The sequence below is a fragment of the Colius striatus genome, chromosome 1, assembly GCF_028858725.1.
Source record: "Colius striatus isolate bColStr4 chromosome 1, bColStr4.1.hap1, whole genome shotgun sequence".
Classification (NCBI taxonomy): domain Eukaryota; kingdom Metazoa; phylum Chordata; class Aves; order Coliiformes; family Coliidae; genus Colius; species Colius striatus.
In genome coordinates this window covers 194,674,899-194,688,597 of record NC_084759.1, presented here as the reverse complement: position 1 = coordinate 194,688,597, position 13,699 = coordinate 194,674,899, and the positions used below count along the sequence as shown (strand labels likewise).

Sequence of the window (13,699 nt, the reverse complement as noted above, 5' to 3'; positions counted from 1 at the left end):
TTGGATTAACTCTGACACTATAAAATGATGATAAGTAGAAAAGGAGACTTTGTCACTGTAGTGAGAAAACAGGATCCATTCTTCTCATGTTTGTTTCAGAGGGACTTTGGGGACTTTTTTGAGTATTTCAAAATGTGTCAGTTATTTAGACAGTAATGGAACCCATATTTCACTGCTGAAATGATGAGAAGTAAAAATAAATTATCCAAAGGTAATTTCAAAGGAAAAAAAGCCCTCTTTAAAAATTGAAATCAGGGCTTACCCTAACGTGTGGTGTGACCATGTCGTGCATTTACATAAGTCCTATGACGTGCACAGATGGCCCTGAAATGTCACAGGAAAATGTTTTTTTAAATGAAAATTCCTTGACTTCTTTATACTAGGAGGTCCAAAACTCTATTAATTTTTTCTAATATTACTTTTGAAGTTCCAGCATCATTTCCCATTAGAATCAGAAATTGCAGTAGCATATGAAAATTCAAAGTAATACTTAGTCTTAAGTGTAGATTCAGGTCAGTCTTTGTTACAAATATAAACTCATTACTTCTGTTGGAGACATTAAAGTCAGCTCCACTGAAACTCAGCGCCTTGCTGGCTGTCAGCATACACAGTAATTGCATCATTTTTTTCCCTAAACTAGAGCCAAATCTGTGGCTGAAGCAATATTTTGGAGAGTGTATGTCACATTTTTTTCCAGCTTTTAAGAGTTCCTGAATAAGCACCACAAGGATGGGCCATAGTCCACTCATAGTTTGGGTGGGTAGGAACAAAGCCCAAATGGCTTTCAGGAATTGTGATAAATTGACACTAAGATGTTTAGTAGCAATTTTAACCAGTGTACAGTACTTTCAGAGAGACCGCCAGCAGAGATTCATATCACCTCTAAAACTCTTTTGTAGGGAGAAGTGCATCAATTTTAATGGAAGAACAAACAAACATCCAGGACAGCTATAGTGGTAGTAATCCTCCTCAAACAGCAGAACCATTTACCAGCAGTTCTCTGGTTCCTCAGGAAGCAGTTTAATCTAAAGGGGAATCACAGGAGGCTGCTCTCAGCAAAGAATTGATTGCAGTTCACCCCCTTTACAAATCTGACTTTCTTCAGGTCCTGGTTCTGGATGGCCCTTAAACCTACGTTTACAGGAGATCCAAAATAAGTTTATATTTATATCTCATAAATCTGTACCTTTTATCCAGAATCACATAAAAATGTAAACAGATGTAAAAAAAGTTCAGCGTAAGTAACATTGTTTTAAACCTCCCAAAAGGTTCAAAAGTGCACAAGCCTTCCCTTCCACAGAAGAATATGAGTAGAAAATACGGATAAACCATTACAAATCCAGGCACAATTTATAGTGCTAACAGAAAGAAACAAGATGACATCACAGGACTGTTTAAAGCCATGCTCACTATTCAATAAGGCATTTGTAATGCTTAGCATTAGTTGTGTAAAACTGCAGATCACAACAAAATAAAAGTTGCTATGAAGAAGTGTAGTTTATTCAGATCATTTTTCTGGATGCATCCCCAGCTTACAGCTCTGTACAGGAGGAGAACCAGGTAGATCTGCTTGAAAGCTGCAATCCCACTGCACTGAAAAATCGGCAAATGTGTTCAGGAGTTACATTGTAATGTACACACAATCTACAGAAAGCATCACAGCGATGAATAACATCCACATGCCTGCAGTTCTTAATATGTTCATTATGCAAGCAGAGAAACGTTAATGCTGCATCCAGTCTGCAGGCAGAATGGCAGCAAATAAAGAAGATGCTTGTTGAAATTAACTGGGATATCAAAGTCCTCCCTGGGTCATCTCCCAAAGCAATGAGAAATACTCTAGGAACAAACAGAAGGTGCATATAAAAACTAACAGCAGACTGCTTAGGAAGTTAAAAACAGAAATTAACACACAGAAAGTATTAAAAACAGAGAATATGTCTCAAGAAGGCCAGATCTCAAGGGTAAATCATCATACTGCAGAGAATGTCTGTCAGGTCACTAGTGACAGAGATCTCCAGAAAGAATGTGCTGAAAATTGAATGCAGAGAAGATTGTGACAGTAGGCTCAAGGACAAAGTGGTCTGGAGGACGGCAGATAAAGTAGTCAATATTTAGTAATTCCTTCTTCTTCTCACCAGAATTGCACAACTGAGATGTAACAAGACTAATTAGAGGAGGGGTTTTTTTTTTGTTTATTTGGGCTTTTTTGCAAGTACACTGCAGAAATATTTCTTATTCTTATCAGAGTCAAGCTCCGGAGATCATCAATGGGAAATAATAAGACTTAACTGAGTATAAAAATGCAAGGCTGGAGGACTGAGTTGGTATCTGGATTGCAATGAAGGTTTGCAGAAGAAGCCTAGGGAGAAATTTAAAAACAGAGCAAGTGTACCAGCGTCCTCTCTTAGATAGTCTCTCTCAGTCTCTGACAAGCAAAATGGTCAGGGATTTCCCAAGTCAGTTGTAGTAGTGCTGTGTTTAAAGACCTTTCCAACAGCAGTTGTATTCAGACTCACAGCATCAAAAAGAAACAAGCTTACACAGAACAACTTAAACCAACCAGCCAAAAAACAATACAAAATCATTGTGTCTCAGTTTTCAACTTCTTTATTCTTCTTGTGCAACATAATCAATGTGTTTTAAATTCCAAAGCCATGTTTCTGTTAGTACAAGATATGGCATTATATATTTGAGTGCAAGAAACATCAGTGTTCGAAATATGATGTGATTGACATCAGTAAAAGCAGTGTTGAGGAAAAATCATCAATGGCACAAAAGTGATCTGTAAAAGAAAAGAGTATGTATTGAAAAGAAGAAAGCATGCAGTGAAGAAACAAAGAACAAAGCTCCTGAGAGGCTGTAAATCTCCTAAATGAGTTATGCCTGTTTATGCTGCTTGGAAATCTGTCCCTACAAGTACATCTCAGAAAATTCTGGCTGAGCTGAAGCAGTATTCAAACCTAGGGGAAGAAAGAAAAAGTGTTACAAATGCATCATTTACCTCAACTCCAGATGTTGATTTTGCTTGAAAACAAATGCCAAAGATCCCAGAGCACTTCAGAGGGGGAAATCCCCTTGCAGCATGAACAGTAGCATCAACATATATGGGAAGGAGCATGGATATGATTAATACTCTAAAATAATAGTTGATTTCACAGCAGGGTGCAACAAAAGAAGCTTAGAAAACAGATGTTTTATCACCCGGCATCTCAGAACATGTTTGCTGAGGATAAGGATAACCAGAGGAGCTGTGCTTCCGTTGAAGGTGAATTATCACAGCTCATCCAAACCTGAAGAACATCAGCATGAAGTTTCAGAGGAAATAGTCTGCCAGCCATGTTCTCTAAAGCACCAAGTCAGTAGAAAATCGTATTACTGTGCAAGAAAAACTAGAAGTATTGCTGGGAATCCTGATCCTGAAATGCACTTAGTGCCCAAGGAGCCTGTCCAGAAAGAGTGTGAGGTTTCATACATGTCACAGGACACAAAACTCCCAGTTACCACTGTAGCACTGAGCACTCCTCAGACTGACATTAAACACAATTCAAATAAAATGACAGAACAAGATTTTCCTTGCAATGGCTGCCTAACTCCCCATGTATGCATCTGCCCGAGAGATTATGGACTTCAGCAGGAGCTACTGGATGTGCAGCACTTCTAAAAATCTGTCTGCTCACACTGTGGGAGCCTAATTACAGCTGCTCGTCTATTTCAGGCCTTAGCCATAGCTGTAGGAACACCATGAGAAGAACATGTACATTGCACAGATGAACACCAGGATGAAGCGGCCTCCCTACAGGCAAAACATAGGAAAACTGTTCACAAAATCCCAAAGCAGTAATATTAAAGATTAAGTAAAACAAGCAAATCACAGCCTCTCCATCCAGCAATGACTTCTGCAAGAGGCAAGTTAATTCCAAGTTCAGGTCAACCCCAGGCAGCTACAGTTTTGTCTGAGAAACAACCATTTTCTCTAAATATTTATGGATACAGATCCCTGGGAAAGCTGGCATGTTTCATTCTCAGTCCCAGCATTCCTAGAAACTTGCTTCTTCTGGCTTACTGCTTCTAGTTTTTCCTGACTGGAGCTTTCTTTACTCAAGGTCACATTAAAATATGTAAGTTCCTAGAAGTATCTGAAAACAACGAGACTTACAGCCAAATACTTGCAAGCAGGACATAAAGATGGAGGACGCTGAGGCACAAGATGCTTTCTGTATGGCACTGCAGAGAATCATAGAATCTTTTCAGCTGGAAGAAATCTTTAAGACCATCGAGTCCAGCCTTTGTCCCAGCCCCATCAACCACTAGACCATTTCCCTAAGTGCAACATCCAGCTGTCTCTTAAACACCTCCAGGAGCAGTGACCCCAGCACCTCCCTGGGCAGCCCGTTCCAATGCCTGACAATCCTTTCAGGAAAGAAATTCCTCCTCAGATCCAGCCTGAACCTCCCGTGGTGCAACTTGAGGCTGTTTCCTCTTGTTCTGTTGCTTGTTACTAGGGAGGACAGACCGACCCTTGACTCGCTACAACTTCATTTCAGGCAGTTGCAGAGTGATAAGGTCTCCCCTGAGCCTTCTTTTCTCCAGGCTAAACAGCCCCAGATCCCTCAGCTGTTCCTCATATGAATTATGCTCCAAATCCTTTACTAGCTTGGTAGCCCACCTCTGGATCCTCTCCAGCACCTCAGTGTCCTTCTTGTAGAGAGAGGCCCAAAACTGGACACAGTATTTGAGGTGTGGCCTCATCAAAGCCAAGTACAGGGGAATGATCACCTCCCTCCTCCAGCTGACAGCACTGTTCCTGATCCAGGCCAGGATGCCATTGGCCTTCTTGGCCACCTGGGCACTCTGCTGGCTCATGTTTAGCCGCTGTCAACTGACACTCCCAGGTCCCTCTCTGCCTGGCAGTTTTCCAGCCACTCCTCCCCAAGCCTGTAGCACTGCTGGGGGTTGTTGTGGTCTAAGTGCAGGACCCAGCACTTGGCCTTATTGAAACTCATGGCACTGGCCTTGGCCCAGCCACCCAGCCTATCTAGATCTCTCTGTAAAGCTTCCCTACCCTCAAGCAGATCAACACTTCGACCCAAAGTGGAAGCAGAAACATTGAATTTCAGCTTTGAGGAATACCTAGAAGAAAGCTCATTTGCTTCCCTTCCTACTTTCACAGCAGGACTTCATACTTTCTATCAAGCTTGGTAGTTTTCCACTTAAAGTTGCTTAAGATCTCCTAAAAAAAGTTGTAAGCTTTAGAGACTCCATCCCATTCACACTGACATTCTGGAAAATTTCTCCATTATCCTATCTGGGAAGTCCAGATCTGGCCCTGAGCTCAGTCATGGCATGAAGCTAACACACACAGAGCCACGAGAACCAGAATCATTGAGGTTTGGTGAACAAGGAACTTGTGTCACGGGGTTGGTTGATGCTTTTGGGACTCACACAATGGTTGTTCTTTCCCTCTCTGCCTCCCCTGGGCATTTCATTCCATTAAAAGATATGTTCTAGGATTGTATTGTGCATTTTTTGAATCTCTGTTGCTTCATATGATGCTAAATTATGTCCAAAACTTATCCCAAGGGCTCATGTTGTTCAGGTGGTTTTGCAGAACTAGAGTTTAGATAGTTTTGGCTGTTTAAGGCAGGAAGAGTTCTGTATGCTAATGATAAATTTTTGCTATATACAAAAACATTACTGATTAACAGTTAAAGGCTGTAAGTTATTTAGCAGTAAGTCATTTTTAAGAGCCTTGAAGAAACTCTCAGAGCTCACATTTCAGCACTATCCCATAAACAAAACCAAAAAATGTCAGAGTTGATACCAATTAGAGGATTTTTTTAAATACAAATAAATTGGCACAGATCTGAAAAGCATTTGGCCCTTTGCTTTTGATGTGTTATGACTCCTTCAGAAAGCACCTCAAGATGTACTCCAACTCTATAGTCCAGGTGAATCTTTGACCTGAATATATATGTACAGTAATCTCAGTCATTCACTAATATTTAGACTTACAGCATGCTTATTTGTCTTAGCTTTACAGAAATACTTCTTTCCTGTCGCATATAAACTTTTTACTCAGTTGTTCTAAACTTACTAAGATTTCTCTGCTCTAACAACAATAAAATATCTGTATGTCACTGGTTCTGTTAATTCTAATGATTGGTCCTAGGCTGTTCCTCCCCTTCCTTTAGGAATGGTACCTTCCAGTCTCTCCATGTGCATGAAAAGTGACAAGCATGGGTCCCCATATTTCTACTTATTGGGCCACCCTAAAGACACGGTTTGTAAACTCTGCATGTATATTATCTTTATCTAATACTCTTTTATTTCTCGTAACTGGTAATAGAATCTATTCCATCTTTTTCTTACACACTGGCTCTCAATAATTACTAAAGTGTTCAACTTTTCTTTCATAACTGATTAGCCTAGACATCAAAGCAGCTATGCACTTTACAAATGTCTTTTAATACCCTAGATAACTGGTTCTTCATACTATGTTGCTGGTAGTGCAAGAAACACAGCCAGAGGTCTGCTATATATCTACTTTTTCTCATGGCAGAAGTTTATCTTCTGAATTTTACTTTTCAGGTAGAAAATCTTAAACTTCTGAGAAGCCAAGACATAATTTTCCCCCTGCTTTATGGCACTTGGCTAGCAAAAATGTTAGTAATGTGATGGTGGAAGCTGGATGCTGATCTCAAACAATATTTATATGCAGCCTCTTGAAGAAATAACTAATGTAAAATTGAAGACTTTTTGAACATGCTGTAAGGCAATTCTCATTTTTTAAACCCAGTGGTTATGCTGAATTTACGCATAGCACTTTGCACTTGATTTCAACCTATTATTTTCCCCATATATCAGATCCAGCTGCACAGATTGTTCAGATACATCAAATTTGTAACCGAGAGTCACGGCCCAGAAATGATACCTGGAAAGCAAAGAACTTTCCTATTCTTTTATTGATTGCTGTCATCACAGAAAATGCAGTGTTCAGATTCATTCAATCTGTCTGCTCTTGAATTTGCACAGTGTAGTATATTTGCTAAAATTACAAGGCCAGTCACACTATTGAGGTAGATGGATTGGAAATAAAAAGGGCACTATACCCAAAGGTATCTTCCCAGCCTTTGAGCAGCAAGTCCAGTGTGATGCCCACAGAATTCCTGCCCCCAGAACACAGGCACTAAGCTGTGCTTAAGTCTCATGCCTGAAAATCCAGATAATGTAATCAGTTGCTTGCAAGTGTTCCCAGTTACAGTTTATTTCCAATTTGTGTCCATACATAGTATTTTTTTTGAGCAGGTATGTCCCTATCCTTTGCTAGCATAGGACTGGACACATCTAGAGGCCATCCAAAAATTGTACCCATGTAGTTAAAGCATGTATATCTCAATAGGAGTCCTCCTAGCAACAAAAAAGTTCCTGCATCATGTAGAAATGTGAATTGCACCATTCCTTGCTGTTATTCTCACCTTACTAATGCTTTGTTCTTCACTAAAAGTAGTTAAGAAACAACATGAGGTTAAAAATCCAGTCTGGCATTAGGGCCATTTTGCAAGTTCTAGTTGTCAAGCATAGGAAGTTCAGTGACTGTTCCACTACAAATGTTCTATATTTATAACCACAACTTTCTATGCATTTATTTTTCCCCCTAGAGCATAATGGACACGGGAAATAAGTCTTTTTTCTTGAAACAAGTAGAAAAGTGAATCCTCTATAAATACACCTGAAGTTAGTTTTACACAGTCACACAGCTATAAATGGTTCTGACTATTTATTTGGAAGGAGGAGTTGGAACAGAAATTTTTTTCCCAGTAAAATATATCCACAAAATCAAAAGCAATTCATTTTGGGTGAACACCAAAATCAAAATACTCAATTAATAAAAAAAGCAGTATCAGGACAAATGAAAATACATGTGTTATAAAACATTGGGACATCCCTATTTTCTATAGTATCTAGCAACAGGCCAAGGGGTAATGGGATGAAGCTGGAACACAAAAAGTTCCACTTAAACATAAGAAAAAACTATTTCACTGTTCAGGTGAGGGAGCCCTGGCACAGGCTGCCCAGAGGGGTTGTGGAGTCTCCTTCCTTGGAGGTCTTCAAGACCCACCTGGACACGTTCCTATGCGACCTGATCTAGGTGACCCTGCTTCTGCATGGGGGTTGGACTAGATGATCTCTAAAGGTCCCTTCCAACCCCTACCATTCTATGATTCTATGATTTCCATAGCATGTGTTTTTAATGAAAGAGTTTTAAAAGGGGAGGGTTTTCCTAAAGAGTAAATTTTGTCATGGGGATTTTCCAATTTTTTGTCTGTCTTACCTTTCATTTGAGCACTGACCAAGAATGTAAGTCAAATCTCCTGATGTAGAACAGATATATTGACCATTCTAGCGTGCCTTAGGAGAGACTTCTACCATAACATCAGAATTAAATCTATTATGAGCTTGCATTTCTCCTACAAGAATTGTTTCATTTTGTATAAATGATCACTAATGGAAGATGATCAGTAGGCATACGTGAAGTTCAGTATAGGACAGGACAGATGCAGGTGCTAGAAGGTGGTTTAGAAAGTACATCCAGATCAAGTGATACATTCCTGTGTTTCCTTGCACCGTGGGTTTGGTGCTTTTCTTGGTGACCAGTGCATTTATATTTGCAAAAATACATGAAAAATTGGGAGCTTATACTGTGTTTTTATTGTTTGAGTAGAATTAAATCCTTCAGAAATTTCCAGTCAGCTGCAAGCTGCATTTTCCCAGTTCTTTAGCTCTGTTAGTATGTCTGAAGCTTTTATGTTTGTCTAATAAATGGCTAAAGCATCTTGGCTTGTACGTTTAAGCCAGATACTTCTACCTATTCAGAGTACTGATCAGATAATCCACCTCATCCTATTTTTAATGCTCATTTTGTAAATGTCTAGAGCTGAAGTTGTGTGTTATTCGAAACCTGAAGTACCTCATATATCATTCATCTGATGTGAGCGCAAAAATCAATAGCCATTTTGGAAAAGTGCCCTTTCCTTCTTCTGACCACCTTGGTGGAACTGCAAACATCCATTCATATTCCTGATGCATTTCCAATACCACCACCTTGTTTCTAGCAACACCAAGTTAATTTCAGGAATCTGTGGTGTGTAAAAAACAAAGAAAAAACCACAACCAAAAAAACCCCTAACTAAATGAATCAATTTACTGCTTAATGAAATTGGTCTACAACCATCAGGCAATTTGAATATGGGCTCCCAAAGGTTCTAGCTGTTTTATTGCTATGGGTAAAAACTATTCAAGGACAAAATTGAATATTAAAATTTTCTTCACAAACATGTCTTTAGTATTTAATAAATATGTAGCAGCTAGCAGGAAAGTAGCACATCCTTCTGTTAAATAACAATTTATGTGTATGTGAATGTGTACAGTTATTTTTGCCTTACAGAAAAATTCTATTTTAGAAGACTTTTAACATGAGTATCCCTTGGTATAGGAATACAAAAGAAAATGTTGAAAGAAGGAGAGACACGTGGGAAGACATGTTCAGTTTCATGCCCATGTTTTTGAGCTTTCAGGAAGTGATAACTTTTCCTTACTTTAAAATTGCAAAAATACTAAGCTCTTTCCATAGTCCTAAGTATTGCTTTGGGAATTAACACTCCCAGTGGCTTTGGCCAGTCCAACTGAATTCTCTAACCCGTGCTTCCCCCATGTATATAACAGGGATAGTAATATTTACTTACCTATCTCGTGGGATTGTTAAGGGGATTAATTATTAAATGCTTGAAAAGCACTTTAAAGATTAAAATTCCTAGTCAGCAGCTACTCATTATTATTATTAAAGCAGAACCTCACTAATCCACACACATAATGATACACACCAGAACTGGCACTGTCCACCCACATCTGAGCAAAGATTTAATAATGAAACTGTCAAGCAAGTTCTCTTATTACTAAAGCTTAATTATTATAATATTCTGGAGTAGATTTACTAATGTGGTGTAAAGAGTAGGTAATTACAGCTAAACTACACTGAATAAAACAGATTATCCCTGGTTTTGTTCACATAAACTGGCAAGCAGACTTACTAGCCAAAGAAAAGTCCGTCCCACAAATCCTTTTCTAACTTTTTTTCTTTAATTTGTGACTTCCTCTATTTCTGTCCAGTTGATGATATTAGAAGATAAGAACCTAAAATACAGGGCTTGAAAGAATGCAGCCATCACTCTCTCCACTGAGCCTTAGTTTTTCTTTTCTCCATGTAATCCAGAAAAATAGGAAAAAGAGGAATTCAGTTGCACTTACTGTGTCTGTACAGTTTGCTGTTCTCTCTTCTGCTGTTGCAGCACAATGTTTCATAAAATCCCTCTCCTGCTGCTCATTTTGTGGTCCTCCTCATCTCCAAATTTGCAGTGGGCCACCAGTTAATAGCAAGACTGAATTGCTCCAGCTCATTCCTAATTGGAGTCAGCTTCCCTAAGCGTCTGTGATGGTGCTGTTGCAATATAGAGTCACATATTGAAGGGAGCAGTATAAAGGCACAAACTGCTACTCCTGTGGCCTGTCCCAATAATTCTCATCATGAAGGCTGTGCAGTAACTCCTTTGATGGCTGTACTCCAAGGGATCTAAAACCAGTTCCACATAGAATCACACAATCATTCAGGTTGGTAATGGCCTTTAAGATAATCAAGTCCAACAGTTAAACCAGCACTGCCATGTCCACTGCTAAACCGTGTCCCTCAGCACCATATCTGCACATCTTTTAAATACCTCCAGAGACAGTGACTCCACCACTTCCCGGGGCAGTCTATTCCAATCCATGACAATCTCTTCAGCACAGTCAGTCTTCCACAATGGCATGTATTTCCCCTTAGGAGAGCAGAGCCACTCATCTAAGTGTTTAAATAGTGATTTGGAGAGGTCAAATTTCACACTCTTTAGAAGGATATAGATATTATTGTGTGTCCTACTCTGGCTTGACACGAACAAGAACATTTTAGCTTCATAACTCCCAACAAAGACTCTACCTCTAAGAATATCAGCTGAACTTGGGATATAGTGACTTTGAACTCAGATACGTGATCTTTTAACTGATCTGTGGTTATCCAGGTGTGAAAAATCTGGCTTTTTAGGTTGCTCAAAAGAATCCACACACAGCTATCAGCTCTTTTAGGGACAAAAGTACAGCCATAACAGTACAAAAAGCGAGACAAAAGTACAGCAAGAGGTACTCAGGCTGTATCAGAAAAGCCTTAACAGTGGCTTGATGCAATAATATCCAAGACTAAATTAAATTAACAGAGCTTACTCTCATTGTTGTCAGAACTTTGGTGAGTCTAAATGGTCACAGAGAGAGTGACATAAAAAACACTAGAGAGGAGAAGACAAGTTTTGTCCTTAAAGGGACTTGCAGTTGGTTGTGCTTCTGCCCTTCATGCTTTGCCATCCCATGGTGCAATTCCTGGCTGAGGCTTTGTAGCCCCACCACGGGGAGTTGTTAACAGAGCCTTGTGGCCACTGTCAGACTTCCCATAGCTTGCTACTCCCAACTTGGGAAATATCCCTCAGAAAATGAACTGCGTATTCTTTTTACTTTGACAATATAACTGTCACTCACCAATAGACACTTGATGAACGTGACCATAGAGCATGTCATATTTTGCAACACAGATGCAACACAGAATTTTAAACATCTGGGTTTTTCTAACAACATGCAGTTTGTGTTTTCTGATTGTAACTGCTGAATGTTACCATTTATTTGTGCACTTCTATCTCATTATACTGTTTTCAGAGAAAATTATCTCAGCATACAAAAGATGTCAGATACCACATCAGCTCTGAGAATGAGCATGCTCCCAAGCTCAGCTCTGCACTTTAAGTGCCCAACAGCCTCCAGTCTGGAAAGAGTTTGCTAAGTAGAGGCTAGAATAATTCTGCAACTTCTACCCTAAGCAGGACAGGGATACTTATTCATGAGCTTTGTAAATAAGGATGCATTCAAACAAAATCATGTGTTTTGCTTATGATCCTGATGAGATCTTAAATGAGAACCACCAACAGTCAGCATCTGCCACAAACAACTTTTAGGGGCATTTCATATACAGTCAAAATGTTCTGAATTCTTCACATTAAATACATTTTCTCTATTGTCTATGTATGACAGCTATGTATTGACCAGACAGGCTGTGATGCCTACTGTTAATGCACATTTTACCTGTGGTAATTAATAATTTTAATATTTAAGTTTAATTAAGTGTGTAATATCCAACTCTTAAATTATTCAGTCTCTACAGAATGTTTTTCATTAATACCACACATTCTATTAACATATTTATGAACACCTTTTATTACTTAATGTGGTTTAATTCTATTAATAAAAACTAATTTTAAAGTCATTATCTTCTGTAATTATACAGTAACTTGCAGTGTAGATTTTCCAGCTCCAGCATATCTCTGGAAGAGAATTGCTGAGGTTTCTGCAGCTTCTACTCAATTGCTGAGGTTTCTGCAGATTCTACTCAGCTACTTGACCACACAGAAAAGATAAAACCACCTTTACTGAAGGGACGAGGTTCTTTTGCCTGAGTAGCTCTCATCTGAAAAACATACGAGATGCTCAACACTTCAAAAGGGGTACCAAAGTGCCTGAAGGATCTAATGAATGATAATGCATGGTTAGAGCAACACCACTCAAGACTCACACTTAGGCTGTCCATAGACTTTACACTGATGTAGCAGTGAGGAGCTTGCTGTGGAAAATGAAAGCACTGTAGAGGCTGCAACTTTTCCTTTCAGATGTTCACAGTGTTAGTGAGTAATCCTGTAACATATATGCAGATACATTAACTTTATTCAAGGAAAATTGAATTTAGCAAGTTCACTCAGATTAGTGATCATGATGATTAGTTTACATGGATCAGACAGTCTACTAGATCCATATCTGTTGAACAAGCTAAAATGAGTCGTGCAATGAGTGATAAACTGTGTACTTATGGTCATCTGGCCTTAAGATCGACAGCCACAAGACTATTACAGAAAATTACTAAACTGATTTACTAAATTAATTTGCCTGTTTCTGATCTGGCCTGAAATATAACCTGTTTGTAAGTGTGACTCTTGATGATTTTTTTTTCCTCTCCCATTCTGCACTTTTAGTAGGTTTTTTCTGCACAGAAGAATTAGCCTTTTCGTTCTTCCTGTTGTAAGGGCAGTGTTAAAACTATCTCTGTCCTGTTATAAGGTGTGACTGATCATGTTGGAGAGAGCCAAATGATGCATAGCTTAAGCCTTGTTACAAAATCACTGTGAATTGCTTATGGATGTCATCTATGTTTAAGGGCTGATCAACGGCAGTGTAACCAGGCAAGGGCTAAAGTAACACCGCAAGGTCGTTCAAGTCCTGGAGAAAATCCAGTCTACCTTCTCTCCAGGGCAGAAATTCTGACAGCTTCTGAAATCATTAGTTTTCTCCTGTATTAGCCTGAAAGGTCTCAGGCCACTTACTTGCAGTGATCCATGCTTGTTAAAAAGGGTCTTATGTGGGGCAATGGCTGTAGATCTCTGTGTCCATCCACTCAGCTTTCATCCACAGCTTCCAAAAGGGCTTCCCAGGAGCTCCCCAACACTGTTTGTGTACACACTCAACAGAAAAGCAGACATCTGTTTCCATACGTCTTGAGACACCTTTTTCTCTG

At 39.2% G+C, this 13,699-nt stretch overlaps 1 protein-coding gene across 4 annotated transcripts in view; it reads left to right on the top strand.

Annotated features, from left to right (window-relative positions):
* MAGI2 (membrane associated guanylate kinase, WW and PDZ domain containing 2) overlaps positions 1–13,699 on the top strand; it is a 734,934-nt gene that overhangs the window by 710,955 nt on the left and 10,280 nt on the right. The gene's annotated exons all lie outside the window — the stretch shown is intronic.